Genomic DNA, 12,604 nt, shown 5'->3' with positions numbered 1-12,604 from the left:
GACCAAGCGCTTAGCAGTTGAGCCACTGATGGCTGTGCTCATGAGAGCTGCTTTTGGGCGTATATATCTTTCTTCTGCACGCCCCTGTGAGCATACCCATTTGCATTGTGAAATATGTTCACTGGAGAAAATGAGGATAGAACATCTGGCTCCCCGCTCCCCGCTCCCCGCTCCACCAAATACCAGCTAACTGCAGTGGCCTAGAGGTTAAGTGCTTGCCTTACAGCGCTGGGGGCCTGGGTTCGAGTCCTGCTTTCGGCACATAAACGCAATAGTGGGTGCCCACTCTCCTTCTAAAAGGTTCAGTGGGTATGAAAAGAGTTCTTTGGTAAAGGGAGAGTGGAAGAAAGCGAGAGGTGGGACTGAGGAAGTGCAGGGTAAAGGAGGAGGCGGGGCAGGCTAAAAGGGGAGGTAGGGCTGATTGAATGAGTCCCTGTGGAGAGAAGATGGGGCTGGGTGAGTGGGGGTAGGTCTAGGGAGGGTGGCAGAGAGGTGGGACTGTGGAAGTGCAAGGTAAGGAGGAGGAGGGGGAGGTAGAACTGGATGAAAAAAAAAATGTCAGCCCATGCTCTGGTCCCTTTTTCCTTCTCAATGCACACTTCCCCCCACATTAGGGCCCTCCTACACACCCCCCTCTATAATGCAGGGCCCTCCTCCACCATCACACTATCACTAGGGCCCCCCCTTTATCCTACATCCTAGGGCCCCCCCTTTATCCTACATCCCCAGGCCTACCTACCCCCACTCACTCAGCCCCACCTCCTCTCCACAAAGACCCGTTCATTCAGCCCTACCTCCCCCACCTCCTCCTTCACCCTGCACTTCCACAGTCCCGCCTCTCTGCTTTCTTCCACCCTCTACCAGTGAACTCTTTTCATACCCACTGAACCTTCTGCTTTCTTCCACCCTCTACCAGTGAACTCTTTTCATACCCACTGAACCTTTTAGAAGGAGTGCTGGCACCCACTATTCCGTTTATGTGCCAAAAGCAGGATTCGAACCCAGACCCCCAGCGCTGTAACGCAAGCACTTAACCTCTAGGCCACTGCAGTTAGCTGGTATTTGGTGGAGCGGGGGGCCAGATGTTCTGTCCACATTTTCTTCAGTGAACATGTTTCACAATGCAAATGGGTATGCTCACAGGCCCATGCAGAAGAATGATAAATACGCCCAAAAGGTGCTCTCAGAAAAACAGCCACCAGAGGCTCAAGCAGGTAAGTGCTTGGTCTTGGAATGCTGGGGGCCTGAGTTCTAATCCAATGTCTGGAATCTCTGGGCATGTTTTTTAAAAAAAATTGTAAAAAGTTTTTTTATTGAAAATGGGTATGCATTGCCGGCGCGATCAGCCAACAATTAATGCCCCTTCAATACCTGCATTCCTACTAACAGTTGTGCCTTTTTTTCCTGCACTCTGGCCTTCGTAACACCCATACAAAAGCTTGTCCCTCTGGCCCCAACAGACTGGAAAAAAAGCAGGGGTAAAAGTGTAATCTACAGGTCATGGTGTATTTGATAATTGCACTGGGACTCAAACAGGACACCTTCTCGAGGCGCTGTGAGGCGACCACCGGCCCCTGCATAGCAAGCCAACCTGTATCAGCATCTCACCAGCAGCTGAACGTGTCGCCTGCAGGTTACACATAGGAGGCTGCAGTAGGTCCATTAACCCATTGGGCTGTCGACCCTCCTTCCTCAGAGAGCAGGAAACTGAATTTCCATGTTGCCTTCCTTTGGCACATTAGATCTATCTTTCACCCTAATCTAGAGCATGTGTTGCTTCACGGAGAGCTGATAATCATTGTGAGTTGTGAGCCACTAAAAGCTAAGCAGGTCAGTTAAATCTTTGCCTTTGTCATTGAAGTGTATTGATATGTGCAGGTGAGTCTTCTGTCCTGTGCTACTGTTTGTTTTCTTATTGCTGCTTGGTCATGATTCTTAAATGTAAACACTCTGCTCTCAAAAGTGAAAGCTTTGAAAGACTCTTGATATAACAAGCCTTTCCCACTCTTTGCCCTGGGGGTGAGAGGGCTGCTTTCTGCCTTTAACTTCCTCAATGTTGGGGTGTCTGGCTCCACCACTGACAACCAGGGGTAAATCCTGGAGGGAAACGGGCAGAGGTCTGCGCCCTGCGTCCTCCACGCGTCCCTAACGCTCCCAAACGCGACCACAGCCCTTACGGGCACAGCCCTATGTCCTATGCAGCCCCTCTGGTGCAGCCACCCACACAACTTAGGGTTAGGATCTGTGCTCTTCCATGTAGGCCTGGCCACCTAGGCCCCAGAAAGTGTCACAGCCTGTTTTTGAAACCTTAGTGATGGTGGCCTAGGTGAAGATGATCTTGGTGGAATATTGATGCCTTTTTCCTCCCAGAAGCCACCCCGGGAGCATATTAAAATGAAGGGGTGTGCCTGCTCAGCTGCCCTCTCTTTAACCTCTCTGCCTTAGTGACATTAGTTCTGGGCTCTCCAGGCGAATGTGTCCATCCGGGAGAGAGCTAGGAATAGGACGTCTCTTTCTGCAGGTACAGTGGGGAAGACTCAGAGAGCTGCATGCCTGAGACATCTTTCCTTGTCCCTCGCTCATTGTTGTGTTCCCTAACTTCTAACTCTCTGCCAGGCCAGGCCCTGTTTCTTTTACTGCCAACCCCCCTGACCCCTCGTCTTCGACCGACTTCCCGCTCTATTATGCCTTCTCCTTTTTTGCTCTCTTCTATGGCCCTTTGAAAAGGAATGCAGGCCGAGCTAAGCCTCATGAAGGAAATCTACCAACAAAAGATGCACTCTTCACTTATGGGTTGAGCTGTGAGACGAGTAAGAAGGGCCGAAGGGGTGATTGGGTTGTTCAGCTGGGAGGCACCAGAGGCGTAGCCAGTATTGCCTACCAAATGGGGGCCGAAGCTAATGTAGTTGGGCCCACTGCACTGACAAAAATATCTGTAAATGACCACACAGCGCTGCTGATTGGGTATTTGCAGAATTTGGGTGGGCCTTGCCCCTCAAGCCCTACCCTGCCTCTGCTCTCACCCCCAGGGCAAAGTGTGGGAAAGGCTCGCTGCAGCAAGAGTCTTTCAAATCTTTCACTTTTGAGAACAGAGTGTTTACATTTAAAAATCATGAACAAGCAGCAATAAGAAGGCATGCAGTAACCTAGGACAGGAGACTGCCCTGTGCATATCAATACACCCCAATGAGAAAGGCAAAGATTTAACTGACCTGCTTAGCTATTAGTGGCTCACACATCTCAATGATTATCATCTCTGCGTGAAGCAAAACATCCTCTGAATTGGGGTGAAAGACAGATCTAATGTGCCAAAGGAAGGCAACATTGAAATTCAGTTTCTTGCTCTCTGAGGAAGGAGGGTCGACAGCCCAATGGGTTAATGCACCTCCTGCAGCCTCCTATGTGTTGCCTGCAGGCGACACATTCAGTGCTGGTGAGATGCTGATACAGGTTGGCTTGCTATGCAGGGGCCGGTGGTCACCTCACAGCGACTCGACAAGGTGTCCTGTTTGAGTCCCAGTGCAAATATCGTATCAACCATGACCCGTAGATTACACTTTTTCCCCCTTGTATTTTCCCCTCAGTTGGGGCCAGAGAGACAAGCTTTTGTATGGGTGTTCCCAAGGCCAGAGTGCAGAAAACAAAGGCACAACTGTTAGTAGGAATGCAGGTATTGAAGGGGCATTAACTGTTGGCTGATCGCGCAGGGCAATGCATACCTATTTTCAATTAAAAAAAAAAAAACACATTTTTTAAATGCCCAGGAGGTTCCAGACATTGGATTAGAACTCTGGTCCCCAGCATCACAAGACCAAGCGCTTAGCAGTTGAGCCACTGATGGCTGTGCTCATGAGAGCTGCTTTTGGGCGTATATATCTTTCTTCTGCACGCCCCTGTGAGCATACCCATTTGCATTGTGAAATATGTTCACTGGAGAAAATGAGGATAGAACATCTGGCTCCCCGCTCCACCAAATACCAGCTAACTGCAGTGGCCTAGAGGTTAAGTGCTTGCCTTACAGCGCTGGGGGCCTGGGTTCGAGTCCTGCTTTCGGCACATAAACGCAATAGTGGGTGCCCACTCTCCTTCTAAAAGGTTCAGTGGGTATGAAAAGAGTTCCTTGGTAAAGGGAGAGTGGAAGAAAGCGAGAGGTGGGACTGAGGAAGTGCAGGGTAAAGGAGGAGGCGGGGCAGGCTAAAAGGGGAGGTAGGGCTGATTGAATGAGTCCCTGTGGAGAGAAGATGGGGCTGGGTGAGTGGGGGTAGGTCTAGGGAGGGTGGCAGAGAGGTGGGACTGTGGAAGTGCAAGGTAAGGAGGAGGAGGGGGAGGTAGAACTGGATGAAAAAAAAAATGTCAGCCCATGCTCTGGTCCCTTTTTCCTTCTCAATGCACCCTTCCCCCCACATTAGGGCCCTCCTACAGACCCCCCTCTATAATGCAGGGCCCTCCTCCACCATCACACTATCACTAGGGCCCCCCCTTTATCCTACATCCTAGGGCACCCCCTTTATCCTACATCCCCAGGCCTACCTACCCCCACTCACTCAGCCCCACCTCCTCTCCACAAAGACCCGTTCATCCAGCCCTGACTCCCCCGCCTCCTCCTTCACCCTGCACTTCCACAGTCCCGCCTCTCTGCTTTCTTCCACCCTCTACCAGTGAACTCTTTTCATACCCACTGAACCTTCTGCTTTCTTTCACCCTCTACCAGTGAACTCTTTTCATACCCACTGAACCTTTTAGAAGGAGTGCTGGCACCCACTATTCCGTTTATGTGCCGAAAGCAGGATTCGAACCCAGACCCCCAGCGCTGTAACGCAAGCACTTAACCTCTAGGCCACTGCAGTTAGCTGGTATTTGGTGGAGCGGGGGGCCAGATGTTCTGTCCACATTTTCTTCAGTGAACATGTTTCACAATGCAAATGGGTATGCTCACAGGACCATGCAGAAGAATGATAAATACGCCCAAAAGGTGCTCTCAGAAAAACAGCCACCAGAGGCTCAAGCAGGTAAGTGCTTGGTCTTGGAATGCTGGGGGCCTGAGTTCTAATCCAATGTCTGGAATCTCTGGGCATGTTTTTTAAAAAAAATTGTAAAAAGTTTTTTTATTGAAAATGGGTATGCATTGCCGGCGCGATCAGCCAACAATTAATGCCCCTTCAATACCTGCATTCCTACTAACAGTTGTGCCTTTTTTTCCTGCACTCTGGCCTTCGTAACACCCATACAAAAGCTTGTCCCTCTGGCCCCAACAGACTGGAAAAAAAGCAGGGGTAAAAGTGTAATCTACAGGTCATGGTGTATTTGATAATTGCACTGGGACTCAAACAGGACACCTTCTCGAGGCGCTGTGAGGCGACCACCGGCCCCTGCATAGCAAGCCAACCTGTATCAGCATCTCACCAGCAGCTGAACGTGTCGCCTGCAGGTTACACATAGGAGGCTGCAGTAGGTCCATTAACCCATTGGGCTGTCGACCCTCCTTCCTCAGAGAGCAGGAAACTGAATTTCCATGTTGCCTTCCTTTGGCACATTAGATCTATCTTTCACCCCAATTCAGAGCATGTGTTGCTTCACGGAGAGCTGATAATCATTGTGAGTTGTGAGCCACTAAAAGCTAAGCAGGTCAGTTAAATCTTTGCCTTTGTCATTGAAGTGTATTGATATGTGCAGGTGAGTCTTCTGTCCTGTGCTACTGTTTGTTTTCTTATTGCTGCTTGGTCATGATTCTTAAATGTAAACACTCTGCTCTCAAAAGTGAAAGCTTTGAAAGACTCTTGATATAACAAGCCTTTCCCACTCTTTGCCCTGGGGGTGAGAGGGCTGCTTTCTGCCTTTAACTTCCTCAATGTTGGGGTGTCTGGCTCCACCACTGACAACCAGGGGTAAATCCTGGAGGGAAACGGGCAGAGGTCTGCGCCCTGCGTCCTCCACGCGTCCCTAACGCTCCCAAACGCGACCACAGCCCTTACGGGCACAGCCCTATGTCCTATGCAGCCCCTCTGGTGCAGCCACCCACACAACTTAGGGTTAGGATCTGTGCTCTTCCATGTAGGCCTGGCCACCTAGGCCCCAGAAAGTGTCACAGCCTGTTTTTGAAACCTTAGTGATGGTGGCCTAGGTGAAGATGATCTTGGTGGAATATTGATGCCTTTTTCCTCCCAGAAGCCACCCCGGGAGCATATTAAAATGAAGGGGTGTGCCTGCTCAGCTGCCCTCTCTTTAACCTCTCTGCCTTAGTGACATTAGTTCTGGGCTCTCCAGGCGAATGTGTCCATCCGGGAGAGAGCTAGGAATAGGACGTCTCTTTCTGCAGGTACAGTGGGGAAGACTCAGAGAGCTGCATGCCTGAGACATCTTTCCTTGTCCCTCGCTCATTGTTGTGTTCCCTAACTTCTAACTCTCTGCCAGGCCAGGCCCTGTTTCTTTTACTGCCAACCCCCCTGACCCCTCGTCTTCGACCGACTTCCCGCTCTATTATGCCTTCTCCTTTTTTGCTCTCTTCTATGGCCCTTTGAAAAGGAATGCAGGCCGAGCTAAGCCTCATGAAGGAAATCTACCAACAAAAGATGCACTCTTCACTTATGGGTTGAGCTGTGAGACGAGTAAGAAGGGCCGAAGGGGTGATTGGGTTGTTCAGCTGGGAGGCACCAGAGGCGTAGCCAGTATTGCCTACCAAATGGGGGCCGAAGCTAATGTAGTTGGGCCCACTGCACTGACAAAAATATCTGTAAATGACCACACAGCGCTGCTGATTGGGTATTTGCAGAATTTGGGTGGGCCTTGCCCCTCAAGCCCTACCCTGCCTCTGCTCTCATCCCCAGGGCAAAGTGTGGGAAAGGCTCGCTGCAGCAAGAGTCTTTCAAATCTTTCACTTTTGAGAACAGAGTGTTTACATTTAAAAATCATGAACAAGCAGCAATAAGAAGGCATGCAGTAACCTAGGACAGGAGACTGCCCTGTGCATATCAATACACCCCAATGAGAAAGGCAAAGATTTAACTGACCTGCTTAGCTATTAGTGGCTCACACATCTCAATGATTATCATCTCTGCGTGAAGCAAAACATCCTCTGAATTGGGGTGAAAGACAGATCTAATGTGCCAAAGGAAGGCAACATTGAAATTCAGTTTCTTGCTCTCTGAGGAAGGAGGGTCGACAGCCCAATGGGTTAATGCACCTCCTGCAGCCTCCTATGTGTTGCCTGCAGGCGACACATTCAGTGCTGGTGAGATGCTGATACAGGTTGGCTTGCTATGCAGGGGCCGGTGGTCACCTCACAGCGACTCGACAAGGTGTCCTGTTTGAGTCCCAGTGCAAATATCGTATCAACCATGACCCGTAGATTACACTTTTTCCCCCTTGTATTTTCCCCTCAGTTGGGGCCAGAGAGACAAGCTTTTGTATGGGTGTTCCCAAGGCCAGAGTGCAGAAAACAAAGGCACAACTGTTAGTAGGAATGCAGGTATTGAAGGGGCATTAACTGTTGGCTGATCGCGCAGGGCAATGCATACCTATTTTCAATTAAAAAAAAAAAAAACACATTTTTTAAATGCCCAGGAGGTTCCAGACATTGGATTAGAACTCTGGTCCCCAGCATCACAAGACCAAGCGCTTAGCAGTTGAGCCACTGATGGCTGTGCTCATGAGAGCTGCTTTTGGGCGTATATATCTTTCTTCTGCACGTCCCTGTGAGCATACCCATTTGCATTGTGAAATATGTTCACTGGAGAAAATGAGGATAGAACATCTGGCTCCCCGCTCCCCGCTCCCCGCTCCACCAAATACCAGCTAACTGCAGTGGCCTAGAGGTTAAGTGCTTGCCTTACAGCGCTGGGGGCCTGGGTTCGAGTCCTGCTTTCGGCACATAAACGCAATAGTGGGTGCCCACTCTCCTTCTAAAAGGTTCAGTGGGTATGAAAAGAGTTCCTTGGTAAAGGGAGAGTGGAAGAAAGCGAGAGGTGGGACTGAGGAAGTGCAGGGTAAAGGAGGAGGCGGGGCAGGCTAAAAGGGGAGGTAGGGCTGATTGAATGAGTCCCTGTGGAGAGAAGATGGGGCTGGGTGAGTGGGGGTAGGTCTAGGGAGGGTGGCAGAGAGGGGGGACTGTGGAAGTGCAGGGTAAGGAGGAGGAGGGGGAGGTAGAACTGGATGAAAAAAAAAATGTCAGCCCATGCTCTGGTCCCTTTTTCCTTCTCAATGCACCCTTCCCCCCACATTAGGGCCCTCCTACACACCCCCCTCTATAATGCAGGGCCCTCCTCCACCATCACACTATCACTAGGGCCCCCCCTTTATCCTACATCCTAGGGCCCCCCCTTTATCCTACATCCCCAGGCCTACCTACCCCCACTCACTCAGCCCCACCTCCTCTCCACAAAGACCCGTTCATCCAGCCCTACCTCCCCCACCTCCTCCTTCACCCTGCACTTCCACAGTCCCGCCTCTCTGCTTTCTTCCACCCTCTACCAGTGAACTCTTTTCATACCCACTGAACCTTCTGCTTTCTTCCACCCTCTACCAGTGAACTCTTTTCATACCCACTGAACCTTTTAGAAGGAGTGCTGGCACCCACTATTCCGTTTATGTGCCAAAAGCAGGATTCGAACCCAGACCCCCAGCGCTGTAACGCAAGCACTTAACCTCTAGGCCACTGCAGTTAGCTGGTATTTGGTGGAGCGGGGGGCCAGATGTTCTGTCCACATTTTCTTCAGTGAACATGTTTCACAATGCAAATGGGTATGCTCACAGGACCATGCAGAAGAATGATAAATACGCCCAAAAGGTGCTCTCAGAAAAACAGCCACCAGAGGCTCAAGCAGGTAAGTGCTTGGTCTTGGAATGCTGGGGGCCTGAGTTCTAATCCAATGTCTGGAATCTCTGGGCATGTTTTTTAAAAAAAATTGTAAAAAGTTTTTTTATTGAAAATGGGTATGCATTGCCGGCGCGATCAGCCAACAATTAATGCCCCTTCAATACCTGCATTCCTACTAACAGTTGTGCCTTTTTTTCCTGCACTCTGGCCTTCGTAACACCCATACAAAAGCTTGTCCCTCTGGCCCCAACAGACTGGAAAAAAAGCAGGGGTAAAAGTGTAATCTACAGGTCATGGTGTATTTGATAATTGCACTGGGACTCAAACAGGACACCTTCTCGAGGCGCTGTGAGGCGACCACCGGCCCCTGCATAGCAAGCCAACCTGTATCAGCATCTCACCAGCAGCTGAACGTGTCGCCTGCAGGTTACACATAGGAGGCTGCAGTAGGTCCATTAACCCATTGGGCTGTCGACCCTCCTTCCTCAGAGAGCAGGAAACTGAATTTCCATGTTGCCTTCCTTTGGCACATTAGATCTATCTTTCACCCCAATTCAGAGCATGTGTTGCTTCACGGAGAGCTGATAATCATTGTGAGTTGTGAGCCACTAAAAGCTAAGCAGGTCAGTTAAATCTTTGCCTTTGTCATTGAAGTGTATTGATATGTGCAGGTGAGTCTTCTGTCCTGTGCTACTGTTTGTTTTCTTATTGCTGCTTGGTCATGATTCTTAAATGTAAACACTCTGCTCTCAAAAGTGAAAGCTTTGAAAGACTCTTGATATAACAAGCCTTTCCCACTCTTTGCCCTGGGGGTGAGAGGGCTGCTTTCTGCCTTTAACTTCCTCAATGTTGGGGTGTCTGGCTCCACCACTGACAACCAGGGGTAAATCCTGGAGGGAAACGGGCAGAGGTCTGCGCCCTGCGTCCTCCACGCGTCCCTAACGCTCCCAAACGTGACCACAGCCCTTACGGGCACAGCCCTATGTCCTATGCAGCCCCTCTGGTGCAGCCACCCACACAACTTAGGGTTAGGATCTGTGCTCTTCCATGTAGGCCTGGCCACCTAGGCCCCAGAAAGTGTCACAGCCTGTTTTTGAAACCTTAGTGATGGTGGCCTAGGTGAAGATGATCTTGGTGGAATATTGATGCCTTTTTCCTCCCAGAAGCCACCCCGGGAGCATATTAAAATGAAGGGGTGTGCCTGCTCAGCTGCCCTCTCTTTAACCTCTCTGCCTTAGTGACATTAGTTCTGGGCTCTCCAGGCGAATGTGTCCATCCGGGAGAGAGCTAGGAATAGGACGTCTCTTTCTGCAGGTACAGTGGGGAAGACTCAGAGAGCTGCATGCCTGAGACATCTTTCCTTGTCCCTCGCTCATTGTTGTGTTCCCTAACTTCTAACTCTCTGCCAGGCCAGGCCCTGTTTCTTTTACTGCCAACCCCCCTGACCCCTCGTCTTCGACCGACTTCCCGCTCTATTATGCCTTCTCCTTTTTTGCTCTCTTCTATGGCCCTTTGAAAAGGAATGCAGGCCGAGCTAAGCCTCATGAAGGAAATCTACCAACAAAAGATGCACTCTTCACTTATGGGTTGAGCTGTGAGACGAGTAAGAAGGGCCGAAGGGGTGATTGGGTTGTTCAGCTGGGAGGCACCAGAGGCGTAGCCAGTATTGCCTACCAAATGGGGGCCGAAGCTAATGTAGTTGGGCCCACTGCACTGACAAAAATATCTGTAAATGACCACACAGCGCTGCTGATTGGGTATTTGCAGAATTTGGGTGGGCCTTGCCCCTCAAGCCCTACCCTGCCTCTGCTCTCACCCCCAGGGCAAAGTGTGGGAAAGGCTCGCTGCAGCAAGAGTCTTTCAAATCTTTCACTTTTGAGAACAGAGTGTTTACATTTAAAAATCATGAACAAGCAGCAATAAGAAGGCATGCAGTAACCTAGGACAGGAGACTGCCCTGTGCATATCAATACACCCCAATGAGAAAGGCAAAGATTTAACTGACCTGCTTAGCTATTAGTGGCTCACACATCTCAATGATTATCATCTCTGCGTGAAGCAAAACATCCTCTGAATTGGGGTGAAAGACAGATCTAATGTGCCAAAGGAAGGCAACATTGAAATTCAGTTTCTTGCTCTCTGAGGAAGGAGGGTCGACAGCCCAATGGGTTAATGCACCTCCTGCAGCCTCCTATGTGTTGCCTGCAGGCGACACATTCAGTGCTGGTGAGATGCTGATACAGGTTGGCTTGCTATGCAGGGGCCGGTGGTCACCTCACAGCGACTCGACAAGGTGTCCTGTTTGAGTCCCAGTGCAAATATCGTATCAACCATGACCCGTAGATTACACTTTTTCCCCCTTGTATTTTCCCCTCAGTTGGGGCCAGAGAGACAAGCTTTTGTATGGGTGTTCCCAAGGCCAGAGTGCAGAAAACAAAGGCACAACTGTTAGTAGGAATGCAGGTATTGAAGGGGCATTAACTGTTGGCTGATCGCGCAGGGCAATGCATACCTATTTTCAATTAAAAAAAAAAAAAACACATTTTTTAAATGCCCAGGAGGTTCCAGACATTGGATTAGAACTCTGGTCCCCAGCATCACAAGACCAAGCGCTTAGCAGTTGAGCCACTGATGGCTGTGCTCATGAGAGCTGCTTTTGGGCGTATATATCTTTCTTCTGCACGTCCCTGTGAGCATACCCATTTGCATTGTGAAATATGTTCACTGGAGAAAATGAGGATAGAACATCTGGCTCCCCGCTCCCCGCTCCCCGCTCCACCAAATACCAGCTAACTGCAGTGGCCTAGAGGTTAAGTGCTTGCCTTACAGCGCTGGGGGCCTGGGTTCGAGTCCTGCTTTCGGCACATAAACGCAATAGTGGGTGCCCACTCTCCTTCTAAAAGGTTCAGTGGGTATGAAAAGAGTTCCTTGGTAAAGGGAGAGTGGAAGAAAGCGAGAGGTGGGACTGAGGAAGTGCAGGGTAAAGGAGGAGGCGGGGCAGGCTAAAAGGGGAGGTAGGGCTGATTGAATGAGTCCCTGTGGAGAGAAGATGGGGCTGGGTGAGTGGGGGTAGGTCTAGGGAGGGTGGCAGAGAGGGGGGACTGTGGAAGTGCAGGGTAAGGAGGAGGAGGGGGAGGTAGAACTGGATGAAAAAAAAAATGTCAGCCCATGCTCTGGTCCCTTTTTCCTTCTCAATGCACCCTTCCCCCCACATTAGGGCCCTCCTACACACCCCCCTCTATAATGCAGGGCCCTCCTCCACCATCACACTATCACTAGGGCCCCCCCTTTATCCTACATCCTAGGGCCCCCCCTTTATCCTACATCCCCAGGCCTACCTACCCCCACTCACTCAGCCCCACCTCCTCTCCACAAAGACCCGTTCATCCAGCCCTACCTCCCCCACCTCCTCCTTCACCCTGCACTTCCACAGTCCCGCCTCTCTGCTTTCTTCCACCCTCTACCAGTGAACTCTTTTCATACCCACTGAACCTTCTGCTTTCTTCCACCCTCTACCAGTGAACTCTTTTCATACCCACTGAACCTTTTAGAAGGAGTGCTGGCACCCACTATTCCGTTTATGTGCCAAAAGCAGGATTCGAACCCAGACCCCCAGCGCTGTAACGCAAGCACTTAACCTCTAGGCCACTGCAGTTAGCTGGTATTTGGTGGAGCGGGGGGCCAGATGTTCTGTCCACATTTTCTTCAGTGAACATGTTTCACAATGCAAATGGGTATGCTCACAGGACCATGCAGAAGAATGATAAATACGCCCAAAAGGTGCTCTCAGAA

This window comes from Ambystoma mexicanum, chromosome 4p (assembly GCF_040938575.1).
Source record: "Ambystoma mexicanum isolate Mex_15411 chromosome 4p, UKY_AmexF1_1, whole genome shotgun sequence".
In the NCBI taxonomy this organism is placed as follows: domain Eukaryota; kingdom Metazoa; phylum Chordata; class Amphibia; order Caudata; family Ambystomatidae; genus Ambystoma; species Ambystoma mexicanum.
Note: the sequence above shows the minus strand (reverse complement) of the source record.